We start from the raw sequence: 7,713 nt of genomic DNA, 5'->3' as shown, positions 1-7,713 counted from the left end.
AACAATAGCAAAATCTAATGCAAGCATGATAGAATGGAATGGGCGATATCGAGATGATCAAAGGGGGGGCTTGCCTGGTTGCTCTGGCAAGGAGGGGTCGTCGGTGACGTAGTCGATCACAGGGGTACCATCGGTCTCGGGGTCTACCGGAGAGAAGAGGGGGAAGAAACAGTAAATATAAAGCAAACATAGCATCACAAAGCATAACGTGGCAATATGATGTGCCGGGTGTGACCTAACGTATGGCTACACGATATAGGTGAAGGGGGAATTCAACCGGGAATGCTTTCCCGGTTCCGGACCTGTGTCACACAGATGACCGGAGGGGAATGTTCCATGTTCAACTAGTTAGAGGCATGTGACAGGTGAACGGACTGCGTATTCGGATTCGTTAGATTTTTCTAAGCAACTTTCATGTATAAAGTTTTTCCAACCGAGCTACGGTTTATTTTCTATGAATTTTCAAAGTTTTAAACATTTTCTAGAATTAAATAAATTAATAGAAGGGTTTATTGCGTCAGCATGACGTCATAGTGACATCAGCAATTAGCAGGGCGGCTGACCAGGTCAAACCAGGCCTGTGGGTCCTATGGGACCCACATGCCAGCCTCTGTTAGCCTAATAGTGTATTAAACTAACTAATCTAGGTTAGTGAGCTACTGGACCCCACCTGTCATAGACTAATTAGCTAAACTAATTAGTTTTATTTATTAAAACATTTTAGTTAGAGGAAAAAGCAATGGGGCCCGCACGTCAGTGGCTGGGGCCTGCCCAGTCAGCAGTTGACCGAAGTCAACAGGACAGCCGGGCCCCAGGGGCCCACGGGTAAGCGACTGAGGGGGGTGGCCCCGACCGGCCAGGTCAGCGGTGGTGCCGGAGCTAGCTCCGGCGACCAAATCCGCGGCGGAGGGCACGGCCATGCGTCGGGATTCACCGTCCGGCGGCCAAAATGGGCACGGGCGGGTGTGTTCGAACGAGGAGAGCCCGCCGCGTCGTGTGGTGAGGTCGGCTGGGCTCGCGGCAGGCCGGAACTGCGCCGTCGACGAGTGGAGGCGGCGGTGGGGTTCGGGCGTTCGATGCAACGGAGCAGCAACACGCTAAAGCGTGATCTAACGGGTGCGGGAGGTGCTACACAACGCAACGAGCACGTACGCAACAACAGAAGAAGCTACGGGGCACGGCAGCGGCGAAATCGTCGGCCATGGCGGACGGCGGAGCCCAGCTTCGCGGGGACGGCGACCGAGCATGCTAGAACGCGAAGGAGAGGGAATGGAGCAACACGGAGGCTCACCGAGCGGCTCATAGAGGCCGGAGAATGGATTAGTAGCAGCAGAGCAGGCCGGAGTGGAGGAAGACGACGGCGACCGAACGGGGAAGGCGGCGTCGATCCGGTCGGTGAGGTAGCGCCGAGCTCGAGCTCGTGGTCGGAAAGGGAGTACCAGTCGTTGGCAGAGCTTCTGGTCACCAAGAGGAGGCGTGGGGACGCCAGTGGTCGCCTGACCGGAGTGGCGCGGAGGCGGCTGCGTTCGGTGAGGTGGAGAACATAGGGGAGAGCGAGCAACGAGGGAGAGGGGAGTGGCAAGTGGGCGAGTGGGAGGCGAGGGGGCCGAGGCGTCGGGGAGGCACAAGCCTTATCCCCTCGCCCGGGCGTCGCCGGCGAGGCGGGTCTGGCGGGGACGGCGCCTGTAGCGACTCGGGTCGGGGAACAGTGCGAGGGGGAGGAGGCGACTGGGGGGAAGTGTGGCCGGCCTGCTGGGATGGGCCGAGGCCCATGGGAAGGCCATGAAGGCCAGGGGCTCTCCCACCCCTTTGCTTTCCCTTTCTTTTAACTTTTGCTTTTTCTTTTAACAACTTTCTGCTTTAGCTATTTTAGGCCACTTAGACATTTTGCAAAAATGTTGGTTCACCACCAATATTACCAGAAGAATATGTTCCACATGATGAACATTTTAGTTTACTTGTCTGAGCATTTTTGAATTTCACTCATAATTTGAAATTGAATACAACTGGAATTTGAAAGAGAGAGGAGACAATGATGATCAAACACTTGTTTAGAAAAATGATTAACTTAACCTCAGGGGTTACTGTAGCATCATTACACCGGGGTGTTACAACTCTCCTCCTCTAAAAGAAATTCTCGTCCCAAGAATTAAGAGGTAGAAGGGAACAGGTCGGGGTATTCAGCCCGGAGGTTATCTTCGCGTTCCCAAGTGGATTCGTCTTTAGTATGATTCGACCATTGCACCTTGAGGAACTTGGTAACCTTCTGGCGGGTTTGACGTTCAACTTCTTCAAGAATGCGGATCAGATGCTCTTTGTATGTGAGATCATCTTGAACTTCAATCAATTCCGGATCCACTTCACGTTCTGGATCCTTGAAACATCAACGAAGTTGCGACACATGGAAGACGTAATGGACGTGAGAGAACTGAGGTGGCAACTCCAATTGATAAGCCACGAGTCCACGACGGGAGAGAATGCGGAAAGGACCAATGTAGCGTGGAGCTAGCTTGCCCTTTACTCCGAACCGATGAGTGCCTCTCAAAGGAGTGACATGCAAATAAGCTTGTTCACCAGGTTGATAAGTTGAACCCCAGTGTTTTCGGTCATAGTTGCTCTTCTGGCGGGACTGGGCCACCTTGAGATTATCCCGCACAATGCGAACCTGCTCTTCAGCTTGTTGAATAATGTCTAGACCAATGAGTGCCCGTTCCCCAGTTTCTGACCAATTCAGAGGGGTTCGGCACTTACGTCCATATAGCACTTCGAAGAGTGCCATCTTCAAGCTGGCTTGATAGCTGTTGTTATAAGAGAACTCCGCATAAGGGAGAGATTCTTCCCACTTCTTACCGAAAGAAATAACACAAGCCCGAAGGATGTCTTCAACAATTTGACTGACTCGCTCAACTTGGCGTTGGGATTGGGGATGATAAGCAGTGCTCCAGGTAATATGAGTTCCCATTGCCTCTTGGAAACTATCCCAGAACTTCGAAGTGAATATACTGCCGTGGTCTGAACTAATCTCCTTTGGAATGCCATGGAGTGACACAATTCTGGAGATATACAAGTTTGCTAATTGACTAGCAGTGACAGTCTCCTTGACTGGCAAAAAGTGAGCAACCTTCGAGAATTGGTCGATGACGACAAAGATAGCATCGTTACCTTTCTAAGACTTAGGAAGGCTTGTGACGAAATCCATTTGGATCTTATCCCACTTCCATTCAGGAATCGGAAGCGGTTGTAGAAGTCTAGCCGGTTTCTGATGTTCTGCTTTGACGCGACGACAAACGTCACATTCTTCAATATAACGAGCAATGTCTTGCTTCATCTTAGACCACCAGTACTTCTGACGGATGTCTAGATACATCTTGGTACTTCCCGGATGAATAGAGAGAGGGGTGTCATGCGCTTCTTTCATCACCTTCTCTGTCATAAGCTTGAACCGGGGTACTACAATACGATCTCTAAAGTATAAGGTCCCATCTTCAGCAAGCGATAAATCTCTGGATTTCTCTAAGGCAAGATCCTTTTTCATTAAATCAACATGAGCATCTTTGGCTTGAGCAGACTTAATTGACCACCTACCCCGCCTCGACCATCATCAAAATTGAGCGCACCATCTGTGGTGATTTTAACCACACCTTCCTCAGGGGGTCGCCAACCGAAGCCCGGCAAAATCGTAGCTACCTTGCGCAGAAGATCCAGGAGAGCAATGGCCTCCTTGGTAGAACGAATAGTGGCTGTAGGATCACGCCCTTCTGCCCCATGCTTGATGCGGTTTCGGGAGTGCCAGATGGACCACATGATTGTTGTGATTTTAGCTCGATTATCATCAGAAAACCTTGGATCACAAATGATATCTCTCGCCCATGAGTCTGGGTGGAGTCGAGGGAGCCTGAGACCAAACCACACATATGCCTCGTCCCAAAACCGGCGAGCATGCACGCAGTGGATCAGTCCATGCTTTAGATCCTCACCCATAGCCATGCACACTTTGCAGCGATCTATGACTACAATATGTCGATACTTGAGAGTACTTTCATCTCGGAGAATGGCGCGAAGAACTCTCCACCAAAACACTTGCACTTTGGGAATAACATTGAGCTTCCATACGGCCTTCCACAGCTGTTGATCGTTCCCTGAGGTCCCGGTAGCCGTCCCTTCCTCTAGAGCAAAACACTCGTTTTGAGTCATAAGAGCGCGGTACGCCGTCTTCACAGTGTAGTTGCCAGATTTTTCAAAAGCCCAAGCAAAGGAATCCTCCCCGCCTCCCTGCCGAATAGGGATATTGAGGATAGCATCGGCATCAGGGGCAATAAAGGTCTCCCTAACAACATCTTGTCTCCAGGACCAATTTTTTTAATCGATGAGCTCAGAAACTCTCTCGATATTTGAATGTTGAGGTCTCGCAATCGGAGTCATAGAGATAGTACCTGGTATCCACTTTTGCTGCCACACAGATATGGTAGTACCATCTCCCACCCGTGCAACCAATCCCGCTCTCAAAGCCTCTCTTCCTACGATGATTGCCTTCCAAGTAGATGAAGCCGACTTGGGGACCGAAGCTTGCATAAAATCTGCATCCGGGAAGTATCGGCCTTTCAAAACCCCTGCACACAAGGAATTAGGATTAGTCATAAAACGCCATCCATGTTTGCCCAGCATTACAAGATTAAACAAATGTAGGTCTCGAAAACCCATTCTGCCCTTGCACTTTGGTTTGGTCATCTCTTTCCATGATAACCAATGCATAGATTTTTTTTATCAAGAGAACTGCTCCAAAAGTACTTCGCCATAGGAGAGATCAGACTCTTGCACACTTTTTTTGTGAACAGAAAGGTGCTCATAGGGTAAGTAGGGATAGCCTGAGCCGTAGACTTACTAAGAGTCTTACGACCCGCACAAGCTAGGAGTTTTTCCGACCACCCTTGCATATATCCATGAGTTCTTTCACTGATATGATCGAAAGTGCCACTCATGATACGCCCCACAGTAGTTGGCAGCCCTAAATATTTCTCACTGAATGCTTCCACTTGGATGTTCAACGCTGCTTTCATAACTTGTTTCACTGGATCAGGAGTATTTGTGCTAAAGAAAATAGAGCTCTTGTCCCGATTTACTCACCGGCCAGAAGCATCTCCGTAGATTCTCAAAATCTCATAAAGTCTGAGAGCACTGTGATCTTTTGAATCAATGAAAATCAGACTATCATCTGCAAAAAGCAGATGAGAGATCCAAGGTGATCTATAGCTTACTCTCAACCCTCTATCAATGATACCTCCATTATAAAACTTCAGCAAAGAGGAAAAACCTTCCGCGCATATTAAAAACAAATATGGTGAGGCCGGGTCGCCTTGACGGAGCCCCCTGGAAGGAGTGAAAAATGACAGAAGCTCACCATTAACTCGCACCAAAAAGCGAACTAAAGATACACACTTCATAATCAACCTGACAAAGACAATGCTGAAACCCAACTTGGACAGAATTGCTTCAAGGTAATGCCACTCAACACGGTCATAAGCTTTCATCATATCGAGCTTGACCGCACAAGAATAGTTCTTCCTCTTTTTCCTCCTCTTAATTGTATGCACACTTTCGTATGCCACAAGTACATTATCAGTAATAAGGTGCCCTGGAACAAAGGCACTCTGCTCCTCATTGATAATTTCGTCCATGATACAACGTAGCCGGTTGGTGATTGCTTTGCTCGCAATCTTATACAAAACCGAACATAAAGCAATAGGACGGTACTGAGAAATGGATTGTGGGTGTTTTACCTTCGAAATTATGGTAATGGAAGTGTCATTCAGACTAGAAGGCAGTACCCCACCATTTAAAAACTCCAGGATAGCATTGGTTACATCACCACCAATAAGATTCCAATGCCATTGGTAAAACCCTGCGTTAAAACCATCCACGCCAGGAACTTTTGATGGAGCCATTTGGAAGAGCGCGACTTTGATCTCCTCCGTGGTATAGGGTTTAGTAAGCTCCAGGTTCATAGCTTCAGATACCTTGACAGGAACATGAGCTAATAGTTCACTGCATCATGAAAGCCATCGGACTGGTACAGATTTTGATAGAACTGCTGAACTTCCTCCTTGTCCTCGCTCTCATCCGCATAGACAGATCCATCAACACGTCTAAGCCCTTGGATTTTGTTCATTCTCTTCCGATGTCTAGCTTGCGCCTGAAAATACTTCGTGTTACGGTCCCCTTCACGGAGCCACGGTACACGTGATCTCTGTCGATACCACACCTCCTCCTGGTGCAATGCCTCCTTTAGCTTCTTTACCATGCTTTGTTCCTCTTCCAATGGGCCACGACCAATGGACAGAGAACGCAGTCGGTCTAGTTTCTTTTGGAGTTGTCTGACCCACCTCGTCAAACACCCAAACTCCTTGGCACCCCATGGTTCCAGAGTTGCTTGTAGTTCTCCCAACGCTGAGGCAATGCCTTGCAGCCCAGGGCCTCGTTGGGTTCCTCGCCAAGTTTCAGATACAAGCCGATCGTAGTCCAAGTGAGTTTGCCAGACATTTTCATACTTGAACTGCTTCTTCGCCCTAGATCGTGTCCCGAAAGATTCTTTGATTTCCGCAACCACAAAACAGTGATCGTATTCCACTGAAGACAAATGCCGTACCCTAATATAATTGAACTGTTGATAGAAATTTTCATTAGCAAAGGCTCGGTCCAGCCTTGCTTTTACGTTGTCCTCTCCAGACTGGCAGTTATCCCATGTGTAGGCAATACCTGACCATCCCAGATCCTGGAAGGAAATATCATCAGTAACTTCTCTAAAGGCTCGCATTTGTCGCTCCGGGCGAGCAGCCCGGCTAAAATGTTCAATCGAGTATAAGGTCTCGTTAAAATCCCCCATGCACAGCCATGCATCATGGGGTAGAGAATGGAGCGAACGCAAAAACCGCCAGCTATGGTGCCTCTCCTCAGAATGCGGTGCTCCATAGAAACCCGTGAATCTCCAAGGTGGAGAGTTCGGCATCTTGTTAGTAACCAAAACATCGATGTGACGTTGACTATAGTTTTTAAGTTCAACTGACACATCATGTGACCAAAACAGACCAATGCCACCACTGAGACCTGCACTGTCTACAGCAAAGCTACCAGCAAATCCCAAACTACTCTGCATATCCTCTACTCTTTTAGCTCTAATTTTCGTTTCCATTACAAAGAGCAGAGTGGGGCCTTCCAACTTCACAATACTGCGAAGTTCTCAAACTGCCTCGGGGTTCCCAAGCCCCCGACAGTTCCAACTGATACAACTCATTGGGACTGGCAGGACCGCACAGCGGTCTCTGCCGAATTCTCAGGTGTAGGCTTCTTCTTCTTTGCTTCCGTGACAAAATCCTCTCCCTCTTCATGGCTTGTTGATGCCATGTCAGTTTTGGCCAGGATGTTGCCATCAACACCAGTTTCAGTTCCACCATTAGTCAGCAGCAACGTGGTCTTAACTACAGGCTTGTAAACTTGGGTAGGCGTGTCTTTGCGTTTCTGCTGTTGTCTATTCTTGACTGGGGAATTCACCTCCTCACTCGTGTCTCTCTTGTTGCTAGAGTTTCTTGTCATCTGTTTGCTGTTGGCACCCGAATGATCTCTGAAGGAGTTCTCCGACGAGGCAGGCTTTCTGTATTCCTCCGGTGCCCGCAACTTTGACCCAAAAGGGAGTTCCCCCTTCTCATCTCGCGATCCCGG

Source organism: Triticum aestivum, chromosome 5B, assembly GCF_018294505.1.
Source record: "Triticum aestivum cultivar Chinese Spring chromosome 5B, IWGSC CS RefSeq v2.1, whole genome shotgun sequence".
Lineage (NCBI taxonomy): Eukaryota > Viridiplantae > Streptophyta > Magnoliopsida > Poales > Poaceae > Triticum > Triticum aestivum.
Note: the sequence above shows the minus strand (reverse complement) of the source record.